The 18,018-nt window shown below is 44.2% G+C and overlaps 1 protein-coding gene and 1 non-coding gene across 2 annotated transcripts in view; one reads left to right on the plus strand and one right to left on the minus strand.

Annotated features, from left to right (window-relative positions):
• The window catches only part of LOC126412048 (ubiquitin-like protein 3), a 491,449-nt gene that overhangs the window by 432,109 nt on the left and 41,322 nt on the right, over positions 1–18,018 (minus strand). The gene's annotated exons all lie outside the window — the stretch shown is intronic.
• Trnaa-agc (transfer RNA alanine (anticodon AGC)) lies at positions 2,346–2,418 on the plus strand. Its single transcript has one exon. It is a non-coding gene; the product is annotated as a tRNA-Ala (tRNA).

Consider the following 18,018-nt stretch of genomic DNA (forward strand, 5'->3'; position numbering starts at 1 on the left):
TGTGCAATCACTTATAAAATTTTTTGGTGCACTAAAAAGTAGAAATTCATGAGATACTGCAGATTATGATTTGTATTAAAAATTATAATTATTACTATAAACAATTCTGTTTTAATTGAACGTGAGAATCCCCGGATGACTAACTTTTTCGCAGTACCATAATAATGTCATCTGAGTATGTCCAAAATGCTCAAATAACCTTTCAATGGGGCAAAGGAATACAAATCACTGAAAATAATACGAATACAATGTGCTCCCCTGCAAAAACAGAGATACGCGCGGATTTACATAAAACGGCACTGGTAATTTCAGTTGAGAAAACGGGTATAGATGGTTTCAGTAAATAGTACAATACATCAACCTTAGGTTTTTACATCTTGTAACAGCATTTCATCGCAGGTCACACGAGCACCGACGGGTACCTAGCGACTGGGATAAAAAGCGTTTTCACGAAGGGCCGCAGGGTAGATGTATATAATATAGGTCTTTATCAGTGTGTTGTACAATTATGGAATATGTTTTGTGCTCACGGATTATGAGGTTTTTGGCGAACGAAAATTCCGTCTACAGAATTCAATATGGATTACGCTAACAGAGATTTCGCGAAACTCAGCTCGCTCTGTTCCTCCATGAGATCCACAGTGCTCTAGATATCGGCACTCAGGTAATGCCGTGTTCCTTGACTGCAGGAAGGCATCTGACGCTGTGCCGCACTGTCGTCTTGTGGAGAAAATGCCAGCTTACGGAGTATCGGATCTGATTTGCGACTTCTCTGAAGACTGAACTCAGAAGGTCGTTCGCAACGAAACAAAATAGACAGATAAAGTACTCTCTGGAGAACCCCAAGGAAGTGTGATAAGACAGTTACTGTTTACAGTGTATATTAATGGTGTAGCGGATAACGTCGCAAGAACCGTGACGCTCTTTGCAGGAATTCGGTCGTCTATAAAAACAACAACGCCAGAAGATTAGCGAATTCCAAGAAGACGCAGAGGATCGATGACTGGGCAAAGACTGGTAGTTGGCCCAGAACGTAAATAAACACAACTTTTTGCGCAAGCATAGTTTGAAGAAATTCATTACTGCAAGATTAAACAATTGGTGAGAAATTGCTGGAAACTGGAACTATGTAAAATATCTAGAAGTAACCACTGGTAGTGACTTATAAGGTGGAATGACCACGCAGCACGTGGAGAAATTGGTGGTACGAGTAGTACAATTTCTGAGGTTGCACGCATTATTTCACTGTCAGTTGCAACAGGTTTCACTGGTACTGAACGAAGAGTACGGAGACTTTATACGTTACTGCACAGTGCGTTGGTTAAGTCAAGGGGCATGCCTGGAACGATTTATCCAATTAAAACCCAATATTGTTGAATTTATGAAGGAAAAAGGGGCGCTGGAACGGAAACTGTAACATCCCGAATGGATTCTAGACACCGCATTTTAGATGGAATTGATCGCACACTTCCCACACAAAAACATTGCAAGATGAGAAAATTTCTGATTTGATGGAGATGCATTTAAAAAGAAAATTGCATTGTAGAATGGGCAAACTCTGGAAAAAAAATCCAGTTCCCTAAGCTCACTGCCATTGAAGAAAATGTGAGATCCGAAGAATTCGTTGAGGCTTTGAAGGAATTACAACGGCAGTTTCCTATACATTTTGAGGACAACGCCAATCTTACATCTGTTTTCGAACTGTTTCCGAGACCGTTGCCATTTCAGTTTGAAGGTAATGCCCTTTTTAATGACAAATTCTCTTACGTTGAAACTGTCAAGGACGTCTACTTCGTTTCCACGTCTCCATATGAGGTTGCTAAGTGCTACAATACAGCGATCAACTTTTGAGTGAAAGACCTTTTTCGATCTTATAATTAAATATTTCTCTGAGACATTTAAGTCCCTTCATTATCTACGATAATGATCGAAGCAGAAGAAATGAATTAAAATTTGTGCTACGGCCGGGACTCGAACCCGGGTCTTCTTGCTTGCTAGGCAGAAATGGGTAGTTTGAGCAGCAATGTTGACCATTGCACTGGGGTGGTGTAATTTCTGCCTAGCAAGCAAGACGACCCGTATTCGAGTCCCGGCCGCAGCACAAATTTTAATTCATTTCTTCTGCTTCGATCATTATCGTAGATAATGAAGAGACTTAATGTCTCAGGGAAACATTTGATTTTAAATTCTACAAGATCTCCTATGGTACAGGACTTTCCTATTACGTCCAATGTCGGAGAGCCCTGGCAGTAGTGACAATGCAAGGGAAAATAAGCAGAAAATTGAATTTTGTGTTGGGAAGGGCACTCAACTTGGGTAGTTCGTGCAGCAATGCTGACCATTGTACTGCGGTGGCGTAATGGTTAGCATTTCTGCCTAGCAAGCAAGATGACCCGGGTTCGAGTCCCGGCCGTAGCAGAAATTTTAATTCATATCTTCTGCTTCGATCATTATCTTAGACCTTTCCTCGATTATGAAACTAAATAAGTCATTTTACGTGACAACCTGACTGCAAAGAATCTGTCTGCATACCGACAGTTTGCACATGATAAAAATTATGTCTTTAGTGGTCCAAATATAATGAAGTAATACTGAAAACTTGTTTTGTTTGTGATCTATGGTGTCACGAAATGTGAAACATAAAACCTAGTAGTATGTAGCGCTCCTGCTCAGCCATTAAAATGCGACATTTGCAGTTTCCCTATATTCCCCTTCCTCACGTCAGACAGCGTAGTGTGGAGCAAGACTGATACACCTACGGCACTCGTGCCAGGGCAGTGCCCAAGGGCCGAATTCTCGGTCGCCTCTCGCGTAGACACACAACGCGCAAACAATCTCTCTCGACTGATTTCGTGCGGCAGTGCCCTGGCCAAGAGAGCAACGTTCATTTCCAATAAATAACATTTGACGAACTTGTTTCTGCAATTGACAACAATAGCAACACGAGAAAAAATATAGACCTTGCAACTGTAAGAAATGAAAACAAACAAGATGTCGGTGCACAACAGACGGTTGCACAGAACGGCAGGCCGCATGCGCAGGCAGTCCGGCAACGGCGGCCGAGTGCGTGCCTCGCATTCCCCGTGTGGCACACTGCTTCGTTCGTAGCGTTCAATGCTGAAGTATTTTTGAACGGACTACAGTTTAGAGTTACTGTGAACTGCTGTCTGAACTGTGCTCCTGGTCATCATTAAAGCACAGAGCGGGTAGAAACTCGGGCAGAAATGCACGAGATGTGTCGTTGCACAGCCGCCGCTCGACTTTACGTGCCGCCTCGTCCACGCAGCAAGGACACGGGCGGTTGGCGAGTTTATGGCAGGCTTTCTCCTCCAGCCGCTGCTGAATGCAGGCAGACGCACAGGCGCTGCGCAGGGGCGCGCGCGCCCACTCGCTACATACGCCTAGCCGAACCGAGCCTCGGTCTAGACACCGCGGGCGCCGCCTCGGCAAGGCTAACGGAAAAATTAAAAAGGTGTCTCTAGAGGAAAGACGGCGCTGTTCTTGAAAATATTTGAGGACCGGTTGCTAGAATCGGTATTTGTGGAGAACTGTGTAACTTTCGCGCACATAGGGACCTACATACAGGGTGTTTCAGAAAAACACTGACAAACGGTAAGTGCAGGTTCCTTATACGGAAATTAGTCAGAACTGTCTCGTAAAGATGGGCTCTAAAACGCATACGTTAAGAGCACTTCATCTTCTATACTATGAAACAGATCTCTTCTGCTGCAATGTCTTTGCTTTCCATGCTTTGGGAGGGAGGAAGTATTGGCCAAAACAAGGAAGACATGTTTGGGTAAACATGGGGATCTAGAATGCATACTTACAGGTCTATAAGCACTTTTTCATCTCCTCTAATGTGTAAAATCTCTTCTTTTGAGGAAGTGCTCATAGCTCTTAAGGTATGCACTTTAGAGCCTATGTTTACTAAACATATTTTATTTATTTCTGTATAAGGAACCTGGCAAAGCTTGTCGGTGTTTCTTTGGGACATCTTGTATACATTAGGTCCGTGCCGAGCTCCGCTGGAGGTCCTTTTCTTGGATCAGTACGCGAACGCAGTAGGACAGGTAATCGCCAATACTGGTACCTACCTGGTGTCGCCAACAGATCTGCGACGCAGTCCACGTTCTTTCGTACTCACTTTCTTTGTTGTCGAAAACGGGCTTACGATTTTCGTCCTATTCTAAAATTTATTTGTACTGCATATTTCGCTTCTGATGACTGTACCAGCTTTACCTCAGTATAGGCATACTGACTTCAAGTCGTCAGTGAACTCTTGAGCATTAATTGAAAGAGGTCTCGGAAAACATACAAAATATACGCCTGAGCAGAATGGCTGCAAACGAACGTAACCTGTCCTTTTTTTTCCTATCTTCTCTTTCGAACTATTTTCTCTCTAGCTGCCTTCCTTTGCGTATCGAAACCATGTCATGTACTCTGTCTTCTCACACGTGCCTCGTATCATGAATAATTTCTTTTAGGTTCACTTATTTGTGCTTTACACTTATCCTGCAAAATTTTATTTACATAACATGGCAAAATTAGGCCATCAGATCCGCTCTTGCTTCTAACGAAGCGTTCTAGATACTTTACATTCTGAACGGTAATTATGTTACAACTTACATCTAATAAAGAACCTAACATTTGGAAATTACTGTGGAGCAGAAATAAAGCACAGCATACACTGATAAGCCAAAACATTATGACCACTGTCCACCGCGACTGTGGATGCCTCCTGGGGGTGTTGTGGGCACGTGACGTGGTAACAAAAGTATTTAAGTGGACCAGACACGGAAGGGATCACCATAGCGAATATATGGCTGCTAATTGAGAAATCCACTGCGACAAGCGACCTTCACAAAGGGCAGATTGTTATTACATAGAGCCCGTGATCGAGTATCTCGAAAATGGCGATGTTGGCCGAATGTTCAAGTGTTACTGTCGTGAGCAGATACGGTAGAAGGTAGGGCAGTGAAACCATTAGGCGATAAATGGTTGGAAGTCCACGACTCTTCACAGAACATGCGGTTCGGGGGCCTGTGCGCTCTAAAGTAGGTCAGATGGTGATCTATGAAATCTCTGCCGAAAGCGCACTATGCTGGTGCACACACACAAATGTTTCGGAGCATAACGTTCTCGTACATTGTTGAACACGGAGCTCCGCAGCAGACCACCCCGGCGAGCACGGGGCCATCGACATTCGACCGTCGATCAATGGAAACGTGTCTGCTCTTCGGGTGAATCACAGTTTTTCTACACTAGGTCGCTGATCGTCTGCACAAACGCCGTCATCGAGATGAACGGCGACTCGGAAAGTGCAGCGCGCCACGGGCGCAAGTTGATGGGAGCAGTAGACATTTTTCTGCGCTTGCATGGAATCTGTGGTAGTAGTCGAAGACACGCTGACAGCTGATAACCACGTGCATCCCTTCATGTTTGAGGCCTTCCCCGACGGCGATGTCATATTTCAATATTGTCTCTGAGCACTATAGTGAACTTACGTTGATGTCTCAACGACCAAATTCGCCTAACAAAAATCCTATGATACCCATCTGGGTCGCTATCGGACGCCATCACCGCGTACGCAAATCAACAACTCGTTATTTACGTGACTTAAATGGCCTGTGCGAAGACATCTAATGACAATACCTCCACAAAAACTTATTAACAAACTGACGGATCCGTGATAAGCAGAATCAGTGGTGTATTTCGAACCAAAGACGGACAAACAAGCTATTAAGCAGGGGGTCATAAAGCTTTTACTCCTCAATGTACATTCATCCGTGAGAAATACAACAATAAAGATAAATTACAGGATGTTAGATGTAACTTATGAGCAGTAGCAGCAATGAGCGTGAGCGAAGAGTGAAACAAGGAGACAAAGAGGAACGTGATAGAATAAGTAATGAAGATAGGGAAAAGAAAGTTACATGACAAAGAGATGAAACAGAAAGAAACATGCGAGCATTTGCTTTGCTGTCTGGCGGGAAAAAAAACCTGGCCATGCACTTTGGTTTTTAGGAAAACGTTACCAGGGTGACGAAGGTAGTGCTTCAAATCGTTCTTAAAAGCACCGAACGACTTTGTGAGTCTTCTAGTTTTACGAGTGCGCACAGCTAGGGTGCCAGACGATGAAACCTCGTGTTTCGATTATGTTGAGACGACAGGTACTTCATCCCTGAAGCGTGCGCGGCCAACCTAACTGCCTGTTTGAAACGCTGGAGTGGTCGAAGAGACAGACGATGCGGGTTTAGCGCACACAAGCATTCACGCTCAGTTCTAACCTGATCCTCTTCGTACTACTCGTACTGTGTTGGTGTACGTTGCAATAGGGCAGGTTCGATAGAATGAGTCATTGCACAAGTTTGGGTTTCATACCCTCTGCAAATATGATCAGAAACTTTTTGAGGTGACAGAGGCAAGCGGCAGTATTCGTGCGTTTGGTGACAGTATTTTGGGTCCAGTTGAGATGCTCACCCAGAATTACAACAAACGTTTTCGCTGTTTTCTGATGTAGTATTGGAATACCGTCGAGAAGAATACAAGGTGGCAACTCGAATAAAAAAAAAAACCCTGAGAATTCCAGGTATGGGAAGCAAGACAGCGTTATAAGAAGCGGCTGATAATGAACGATAAGCGTGGAGAGGATAGGGGAGGCGGTAGCATCCCAGAATAACGACTTTTCTCTTTTGTTTCCTCTCGGCTCAGAACACTGCAATGTTTTAACATCGACAATCTATAAGGAATAATATTAATATAATTAACTACTTTGAAATAGTAAGTATTTTAAAATTCATGATTTATAAAAGTCAATAAGATTATGTTCCAATGCTAGGTTAAAAACACAGAATTCCCTGATTTCTCCAGGTACTAGCGGAAGTAAAATTGTGAGGACGGGGCGTGGGTCATGCTTGGGTGGCTCAGTTGGTAGAGCAGTTGAGCGCGAAAGGCAAAGGTCCCGAGTTCGAGTCTCGGTCCGGCGCACAGTTTTAATCTCCCAGGAAGTGTCAAATCAGCGCATACTCCGCTGCAGAGTGAAAATTTCATTCAGGTAAAATGTACTTCCGTAAGAATTCCAGGTTTGCCAGAAGAATCGCAACTCTGGAATAAGAGGCAACTGTTCAAGGAATTCAGAGGTTTTTAAGTTCTGATAGGACAATTACTGGAAACTTTTTCGTATTTACTTTAAGTCCCAGGTTTTGTCTCAATCTTACCACCGACGAGGAGGCCTATGAGATGTCATAGACACGCAAGGAAAACAACAGTGGATCCCGTACTCACTGTGAAAGAACATGCTTCCAGGATGACTCTTCATTGTCACATGTTGCTGTCGGCTTTTACGTAGCTTTCAATCCACTTTAAAGCACGCTCTGTAAATTTCAGCTGTCGTATTTTTTTTTTTGCGCAATATATCATAGCCGACGAAACAAAATGCTTAGCTGAAATATAGTAGCGTAAATACTGTGACCTCGCAGTTGTCGCTGTGATATTTTTGGGAATCCCTTACTTTATTTAGTGCAGAAATTGTGCTATAGTGTGTACGAAAGCCGGACTGATACTTTTTGTCTAAGCTGGGTTTGAATAAGTATTTAGTAATTTCGCCGTGAACGATGTATTCCAGCATTCTGGATGCAGTGGGTGACGCGGTGATTCGTCGATAATCACATGGTGATATTTATTAAGATCGGTCGGACTACCCTTGTTTTCCATGGCGATCAATGACGTTCTGTCCAAGAGAAAAAAATTAAAACGTGTCGGGTAAGACCGGTACTAATCTATCTGCAACACTTTTGATGATCTTAATACTGATACTGCCATTCCCTATCACTTCCGAATAGGTTATATGGTGTACGAAGCATGTAGCAATAGTGCACGCTCTTTCCTTGTGTTAACGGATTTAACAATGCAATCTCAAAATAATTTATGCATGAACCATTCCTGAGCATTAGCCATAAAACATTATATTGTTTGGCGGATACGAAGACGGGCGAATCTTTCTGCAACAGGTCTGTTTGAAATTACAAGGGAAAAAGTGACCGACTGACAGGAAATAAGTTGTTTCCTACAAATAACGACCGCGGGTTCCTGTGAGAAGTTTGTCCAGAAACTTGACGGACTCGGCACAAGTCGGCCAACACAAAAATTTAAAAGAACATGAGAGTTGCTAACCGCGGATACAAGTGTGGCTGAGGTGATCACCGGTACGTTCGTATATGTCAAGCACATCACCGGGGATGATATAAAGCCTTCTATGCAAGAAAGGAAGTACTACGTGGAATCGACGGCGGACACACGGTGCTACGGCTGCAAGCGGAACAGTGGCTCGTAGCTGGCGTCGCCTCCACACACGGCCGCCGCCTGCAGGCCCCGGGCTGTTGCAATGCTATCGCCCATCGCCTACCCAGCTCCCGGACACACAGGCACCGGGGCAGTGTCACTCCACCGCGCGCCTACGCTTCGTCGAGTCGGCACTCCTGCCAAACCGCCTCGCTGGCTGTCCCAAGCATTCTCATACTGACAACCTTTCGTCGGCACAAATACGTGGCATCCGCTAAGCGAACAGTGCGTATATTTTCGGTCCCTGTGGAATCTCTACTCATCTGCGAGACGACTTGTTCAATTGTTGATGACGAGTAACAGCCAGAATCCTTATCCCTATCGCTAAAGTTCCGTAAAGAGTTTGAGACAGCGCTAACGCATGCTGTCCGACCTTGCCCTCGTCTACATCTGTATCACTACTCTGCAATTCACAGTTAAGTACCTGGCAGAAGGTTTATAGAAACTTTGAGACTATTTCATTACCATTCCACTCTCTAACAGCGCACGGAACGATGATTGTTGTTTCTCCCTATGCTGATAATGAGCGCCAAAACAATATTTTCCATTCGGAGGAGAAAGATGTGACTGAAATTTCGCCGCAACGAAAAACGCCTTTGCTTCAAATTATTGCCATCCGTGCCATACACTCTCCTACTTCGCGATGACATACGAGGGTGAGTCAAATGAAAACTTTAAATCTGTAATAACAAATCGAAATTTCGTGCCGTTGTCCTGTAAGTTGGTAAGCGTGCTACAAACAGCGTACTGAATGGCCTGTAGGTGGTAGCATAGTGCAGATGCACACATACCGTCGCAGTGTCAGTATAAAGATGGCCGTCCCACTTGCGACTTGTACCAGGGAAGAACAGCGTTCTGTTATTCGGTTTTTGCGTACTGAAGGTGTGAAACCTATTGAAATTCATGGACGAATGAAGGTTCAGTACGGTGATGCATGTTTGTCACAGCAGCAAGTCTAAGAATGGAGTAGGAAGTTCGAAAATGGTGTGACTTCAATGGAAGATTCTCCTCGTCCAGGTCAGGCACAACGAGTTGTGACTGGACACCGAATGACATTGCAGCATGTTTACAGATTAGTCATGGGTCAGCACACCACACTGCGCATGATGTGCTCCAGTTTCACGAAGTGTCTGCAAGATGGGTGCCGCAGCAGCTGACTCCTGAAATGAGATAACGATGTGTTGATGCCTGTGAAGAACTTCTCCGGCGCTTTGAACGAGAAGATGATGGCTTCTTTGCAAGAATCGTTACTGGAGACGAAACCTGGGTTCACTTCCACCAACCGGAAACGAAGAGAGCGAACACGGCATGGCGCCATTTCTCATCACCACAACCAAAGGAGTTTCGAACAGAACCATCAGCAGGGAAGGTTATGCTGACACTCTTTTGGGACGAAATAGGGGTCATTTTGGAGCATTACATGCCTAGAGGGACCACTGTCACCAGTGCATCATACACAGATCTCCTAAAAAATCATCTGCGGCCTGCAATCAAATCAGAGTGACGTGGATTGCTGTCAGCAGGTGTCCTTTTCCAATATGACAATGCAAGGCCCAACACTGCCCGTACAACAGTTGTAACAATCACAGACTTGCATTTTGAGTGTCTTCCTCATCCACCATACTCACCTGACCAAGTGATTTGGACCACTCAAAGACGCAACTGGAGGAAAGAAGTTCCCTTCTGATGAAGAGGTAAGCCACGCGGTGCTTGAGTGGTTGCGCGGACTACCAAAAGAATTTTTGTCTAAAGGAATTTATGTACCTTGTAAGCACTGGAGGATTTGCATTGTGCGTGGGGGAGATTATGTTGAAAATTGATACAGATTTGTACCACTTATGCACAATAAATAATATTTTAAAAATATTTAAGGTTTTCATTTGACTCACCCTCGTATAATGAGTTCCTCTTGTTTCAACTTTTTCGATATCCTCCGTCAATCCTATTTGATACGGATCCCATATTGTGGAGCAATACCCTAGTAGTGTAGGAAGTCTCTTTAGTAGACCTCTTGCATCTTCTAAATGTTCTGCCAACAAAAGGTAGCTTTTGCTTCTATGAGACGGTGCTAACGTAACTTGTTTGTAATTGCAATACCAGGGTATTTGTTTGGATTCACAGCCTTTACATCTGTGTTCCCAGATATCTGAGTGACTAACTCTACGCGTCAGAGCCCATTACGTTGTTCTGGACGGTGAGAGTTCGTGAGAGGCAATGGTTTCGCCAGAGTTCTCACGGAAGTGATGCGACTGCTCTTCTTCCCGACATACATAAACGATCTCACGGATGGACTGAGCAACAGTCTGGGACTCGTTGCTAGCGATTCTGTACTCTACCGGAAAGTATCGCTTTTTAGTGACTGTAGGAGGATACAACATTACTTTAACAGTATGTCTATTAGCTATAATGAATGCCGGGTACTTTCAACGTAAAAAATATAAATTAATGCGGACGAGTAGGAAGAAGAAACCCGTAACGCTCGAATAATGTGTTGGTAATGTGGTGCTTGACAGTCACGTCCATTACATATCTAGACGTATCGCTGCAAAGTGATATGAAATGGAAGGAGCATTTGAAGTATTTAGTAGAGAAGGCGAATGGTTTATTGGAAGGATTTTAGGGAAGTGTGGTTCATCTGTAAACGAGAGCGCGTATAGACCACTAGTGCGATCCACTCTTGAGTACTGTCCCAGCGTTTGGGATCCCCACATCATCAGACTAAAGGAAGACATCGAACCTACTGCGAGGCGTGATGCTAGATTTGTTGCCCATGATTTCGATTAACAAGCGAGTATGACAGATGTTCCGTGAACTCAAGTGGGAATCTTCGAGGGAAGACATTTTAGCGAAATATTGTTCAAAAGTTTAGAGAAACGACATCTGTAATAGACTGCAGAAAGATCCTACTTCCACCAAATTATATCACTTGTAAGGACCGCGAAGAGAAGAGAATCATGGCTCGTACAGAAGAATATAGATAGCCACTTACACCTCGCTACATTTTCCAATGGGACAAGGAACGAAATGAGTATCAGTGGTAGAAGGTACCCTCCGCCTTGGACCGTGTGGTGGTTTGCGGAATATGTATGTAGTTGCACTGCAGTTTTCTAGGCTGCGAACACTGCGGATCTGCACAGTGCGCCTAACTGTACGAGCTCTCCAGAAACACCCTGCACATCGTTGGAAGACTTAATCCTTCTTGGAGCACGCTATGCAGACAAGACAGCCTGTACAAATCATAATATTTGGAATCAGTTTCTTCCTGAGCTGCAATATTTACTTCAGTGGCAGGACAGATACACAATGCGCTAGAGACATTTCTCATCAAGAACTGCAAACTAGACATCCAAGGAAGCTCAAAACACAACGTAAATGATAAGATATTTCTACATGCACACCGATACTCAGCACGCCACGCCAACTGTGGGGCAGAGGGATGACGGTCTTTTCGCGAGATATATGTAGGAGGAAGCAATATATTGGTTGATTCTTCTAGGAAAGCATGCTCACCGAATTATAACTGTAATCACACCGTCGTACACAACGTCTCTCTCGCAACGTCCGCCACTGGAGATGGATGGTCGTCCCCGTGACGCTTTCGCGCCCTCTAAACGTGTCTGTTACGACCAGTACATAGGTATTGGTCGAACGACGCTTCTGTCAGTCTTTGCACCCGAAAGTCAACCACCAAACGCAATTTATAGCAATAGCCTTTGAGTAAGTTAGGTGTTACACAAATCGGACGTGTAATTGCACATTTTTTTCAAGTTCAGAAAAAAATGGAAAAAGGTCAAGTGCGGCAGATGCTTTTCAGCTATTAGCAAATTGAATTTCTTGTGCCGACGTTTCTCTGATCTCGCTCGTTAAAGAAACAGTTTGATGCAATCCTGTGACAAAACTGCAAATACAATTAGAGCACAATGTGTGGAGTTCACTCTAGAAAGTCACCCTCGACATGTATAGAGCACTTGAAACCGTGAAAAAATGACTATGGATATTTTACACTGAAGTGACAAAAGTCATTGGATAGCGATATGCAAATATAGAAATGGCGGTAGTATCGGGTACACGTGGTATAAAAGGGCATTGCATTGGCGGAGCTATTATTTACACTTAGATGATTTTCGTGAAAAGATTCTTATGTTTTTACGGCCACACCATAGGAATTGACTTACTCTGAAAACGGAATGGTAGTTGGGAGCTAGAAGCATGGGACATTCCATTTCGGAACTTGTTATGGAATTCAATATTCCGAGCTCCATAGTGCCAAGAGTGTGCCGAGAATACCAAATCTCAAGCATTACCTCTCACCACGGACAACCGAGAGCAGCAAGCAGCATTTGCGTAGCAGAGTTGTCAGCGCTAACAGACAAGAAACACTGCGTGAAATAACTGCAGAAATCTATGCAGGACGTACGACGACCGAATCCGTTAGAACAGTACAGCGAAATGTGGCGTTAATGGGCTATAGCAGCAGACGACCGACGCGATTGCCTTTGCTAACACGACATCGCCTGCAGCGCCTCTCCTGGGCTCGTGACGATATCGGTTGGCCCCTAGACCGTGGCTTTGTCAGTTGAGTCCCGATTTCAGGTGGTAGGAGCTGATGGTAGGGTTAGAGTGCGGTGCAGACCCCATGAAGTTGTCAACAAGGCACAGAGCAAGCTGGTGGCGGTTCCATAATGGTGTGGGCTGTCTTTAGATAGAATGGATAGAGTACTCTGGTCCAACTGAGCCGATTATCAACTGGAAATGGATATGTTCGGCTACTTTGACAATGACAATGCGCCATGTTACCGGGTCCTAATTGTTCGCAAATGGTTTGAAGAACATTCCGGACAGGACGAGCGGATGGCTTAGCCACCCAGATCGCCCGACATGAATCCCACTGAACATTTATGAAACATAACCGAGAGGTTCACCTTAGTTTATATATGATAATGGAACGGAGAGCGGTTTAAACAAATCGGATAAATTGCTGTGCAGATGCCTCACGATTTCTTTAGGAACAATAAAATCTACTCCTACGAGCACTCACTTTGTAGCAGCATGCGACATCCCGTTTCGTCTACGTCAGCTAGTGGCAGATAATTATTATTTGAAGTCTCGATTGAAGGAAATCCAGTAACCACAGGCACAGACTCATTCTCTGCTGTAGGGAAAAAGGTATTATAGTACTATCACCGGAGCCGTATACCACAGTCTCAAATTATGAAATTATCTAAAGGTATAAATTATCATCAGGAAGACTCTTTCAATTTACGAATGCAACTGCCCTGTCATGTACCATTTACCTACAAGTCTATTTGTGAACCTAGAGAAGGATCCAGTGAATATTCAACCAAAACTGTGTGAGAAGAAGCTCAATAAATGGCCATATTATTTCTTCACCTACATTGATGGATAGAAGCGAATCTTAAACAACGTAAGTAGTACCTTTTACTGTCCATTGAACAAAGTATTGAAAATAATACCAAGAAACATTTCAATTTTTAGTGCATAATCTCTCGATACATCTGAAAGACTGAAATACGCCAAGGATATAGCAGAGAGCAATATTCCGATAGGTACTGATTCTAAACCTAAATTAAAGTCAATGACGACGGAGAACTGGAGACAATCGTCGAATAATAACACCATAAAGATAATAGACTAGTACACTGAATGTAAGAGGAAAGGGAAACTCATGGAGATGATTTGAGTGAAAACAGACAGCGGAATCAGCTATAACGAAGAAGTGCGTGTCCGTGAGAGGATATAAAATCACCCATACAGAATTCTGTAATTTCATGAAATCGCACTTTAATTTTCTTCGGGAAGAACAGCGGGGCCCATCACGTAGCAGTTCAGAGCAATATCCCATCCAAACTGCGGCTGTACAGAAGCTAGCTGAAGTAGCATCTGCAGCTTAATAAGGCTGAGGCGGAGGCATGGGAATTTTCCATCCCACATGTGCCGCCTCGCTCCTCGTAGGACATCCTACTGGCCTACTGTGAGCGCCAAAATGAACCAGCTGTCGTCTTTCACGTACTGAGCAACAAGAGCCACCGAAGAACACAATAAAAAAAAATCTTCGCCTCGTGTCTGGTAGCAATCTCTTGAGATCAGGAGTAGTTGCTCCTGTACCTCAACAAAGTTAATTTAAACACACTGAGGTGACAAACGACATGGTGTATCTCCTAATGGACGTCCTTTTTCCCGGTATAGTGCAGCAACTCGACGTGGAATGGACTCAACAAGTCGTTGGAAGTCCCCTGCAGAAATACTGAGCCATGCTGCCTCTTTAGCCGTCCATAACTGCGAAAGTGTTGCCGGTGTAAAATTTTGTACACGAACTGACCTCTCGATTATATTCCATAATGGTTCGACGGAATTCATGTCGGGCGATCAGGTGGCGAAATCATTAGCTCTTATTGTCCAGAATGTTCATCAAACTAATCGCTAACAGTTGTTGACATCTGACATGGAGCACTCTGATCCATAAAAATTCCATCGTTGTTTGAGAAAGTGCATGAATGGCTGCAAATGTCATTTCCATTCAATGATCCATGTAAACACAGCTCACATTATTATCGGGCCACCACCAGCTTACACAGTGCGCTGTTGACAACTTGGGTCCATGGCTTGCTTCGTGGGCTCTGCGCCACACTCGAACCCTACCATCAGCTCTTACCAACCGAAATAATTCTGTGATCCGCCCACAGTCTTCTAGGGTCCAACCGATACGTTTAGGTCTCCAGCAGAGGTGTTGTAGGCGATGTCGTGCTGTTAGCAAAGGCGCTTTCTTCGGTCGTCTGCTGCCATAGCCCACTGATGCCAAATTTCGCCGCACTGTCCTAACGAATACTATCATTGTACGTCCCACACTGATTTCTGAAGTTATTTCACGCAGTGCCGCTTGTCTGCTAGCTCTGACAATTCTACCAAAACGCCGCTGCTCCTCAGTCGTTAAGTAAAGGCCGTCGGCCACTGCGTTGTACGTACTGAGAAGTAATGCCTGAAATTTGGTATTCTCAGCCCACTCTTATCGCTGTGGTTCTCGGAATACTGAATTCCCTAACTATTTACGAAACTGAATGTCCCATGCGTCTAACTCCAACAACCATTTCGCATTCAAACGAAACAATGTCCCATGCGTTTAAATCCGACTACCATTCCGAATTCAAAGTCTCTCAATTCCCGTCGTGCGCGGCCACAATCACCTCGGAGGCCTTTTCACGCGTATCACCTGGGTACAAGTGTGTACGCGATACTACCGCCATCTGTAAATGTGCATATCGCTATCCCATTACTTTGTGACATCAGTGTACTTACTGAATATTTACAGTACGAACAATACCTGTATACATCTATAGTAAATAACGTAAAATCAATGATTGGAACATTATGCATGAGTGTTTGTAATGTGATCGTTTTTAATTCGATGACGGCGATCAGAGAGCACGTTAAGTGAAAATTACTCATTACTGAAAGTCATCTGCATTCTTCCTCTGGCGGACCGAGATTCTTTTAAACAATAACAATTTCAACGGAGACAAGGGATACACACTCAGCAGAGCATGGGGGCGGGCGTCGGACATCGAAATAAAGCAAAGACAGATGCGCGACGCGGGAGCGGCAGTTTCAAACGTGGCGCCTGCCCCTCGCGTCACCGGTGCTGCCACGGGCAATAGCTGTACTTTGTCAGGTCAGAGATGTCCCTTCACCGTAACTGAGCGTGCTCAAGATCCTACCTCATCTTCCTGCGCCATTTGTCGGTCTTCTGGTAAGTACATTAAAAATCTCTTTTGTGTGCCTTTTCCCCATCCAACTTCAATAGACTGCCGTAAAATTTTAGTCTTATTTTTCTAACTGATTCAATTAACATTTCATGTGGCTAGCACAATTTCTAGGCGTACTGCAGTGTAGCTGCGATGTCCACCTCAGATTATAAGTATTGTCAGCGAGTCTCGTGAGCTCTTGCCGTGGGTGGCGCACGTACATTCGAAGGCTTCGCCTACACAATGCCGGCTGTTGCGTTGCTAAAAAAAACTTCGGGACGATTACGGTATCAACAGAGGTGGATTTGAAACGGAATTCGGTGAGCCTTCTAGTTCAGTGGAGCTATTAAATGTGTTGGGTTTCGATGGTTTGGATTCACAAGTGACGATACTTTGATTCGTGCTCGGTGCCGCTAGATAAGGGGCCAACCACGTCGCGCGCACTCACGGAAGAGACCAGTGTGGTCAGTGCGAGACAGTGCTAATTAAGGCCAACTGTGCCAACTGGCAAAGGCACAACTGAATGTCCCGATAATGACTTTCAGGTGATCGAGACGCTAGGAAATGACAAGAGTAACTGAACCGTACGAAGTAAGTCACAAGGTCTTGCAAACAGACCACTGTGACTGAAGTTACAGTTTTGAGATTATTGCGTTACTAAAACAGTTTTTGAACGGTGCTACCCACATTTGCGTGTGTCCCGGTGGAATATACGTCGACCTTTACTACATACTTGGGGTCTTCATTATGTCTATGGTTCCCCAACCTACAGTTAATGAACAGTTACGGAATGGATACATGGTCGGTGGTTGCAGCAAGAAGAAGGAAAGTGCTAAGGGGAAAACATGCGCCTGTGATCCTGTACAGGGTCGTTAAATCATCTGTACGTGTGGCCGTATGTGAAAAATGTGTGTTTTGCGTGACGTTATTTCTATACCTAGACCGCTTACAATTTCTTCCGTTCCACATAATATGTACTATCCATGCTTCAACTGGACTGTCTTACACTATTTGAGCTGCTGAGTATATTAATTTCATTATTAGTTTTTTGTAAACATTTACACGGCACAAGGTTATATGGCCGAGGCTGGAAGCCAATAAAGAACCAACAAATAAAAACGAATGGTCTCTGGAAATCAGTTGTTACGATTTAGTCAGGGCGATGGCAGCTTCAGTGTTTACAAGCAATGAGTATTTCCACTCAGTATTTAGCTTAATTACGGTTTCCTTATGAAAATCAGCCAACTCCGGAAGATGAGCAGTGTTCAAGAAGAGATCTTTGGAAATCGTTGCCACATCAAATACGCCAATCACCCATGCAGCGAGCAGGAGTGGTTACGGGTGGAAAACAACATTATTATACTCCAATACTGTAGAGATTCATAGGGACTAGAAAACTTACGCATGGGAAGAGAGATATTGATATTCCAGTTAAATCAGCGAATGTTTTGTCCCCATCCATCCAGTGTGTGCTTCTGCCAAATCAGCAAACGTATCAGCATTTCTGTATCTTTCCATTTGAGATCAAATGCGCTGGCTACTCTTTAATTAAATAAAGAGAACAAATAACTGCCTAGTCAGCCGAATATTCCTACCACTGCTTTTTCTTCAGTTCGTACAGTCACTGTGGCCATACATTAGGCAACATTTCGCAGTCGGTAACAATCCTGACAACCCAAGCACGACTCAAATGCAGTAGAGCGTCCAGACGAGACCCAAAACCACATTTCCGGAAACTGTAGTCGAGTATTTGCACAGCCAAGCAGAATAGGTACTGGGTAATCGACTTATGGAAAACCTGGAACGTGTTAACGTACTACCACCGGCCGAGGCCAAAAAAATTCATGAAACTCGGATTTGGAGGGAGTCTTATCAACAGTCGTCGTTCCTGCAATGACGCGTACACACCGTTCAGTCA

Source organism: Schistocerca serialis, chromosome 7, assembly GCF_023864345.2.
Source record: "Schistocerca serialis cubense isolate TAMUIC-IGC-003099 chromosome 7, iqSchSeri2.2, whole genome shotgun sequence".
In the NCBI taxonomy this organism is placed as follows: domain Eukaryota; kingdom Metazoa; phylum Arthropoda; class Insecta; order Orthoptera; family Acrididae; genus Schistocerca; species Schistocerca serialis.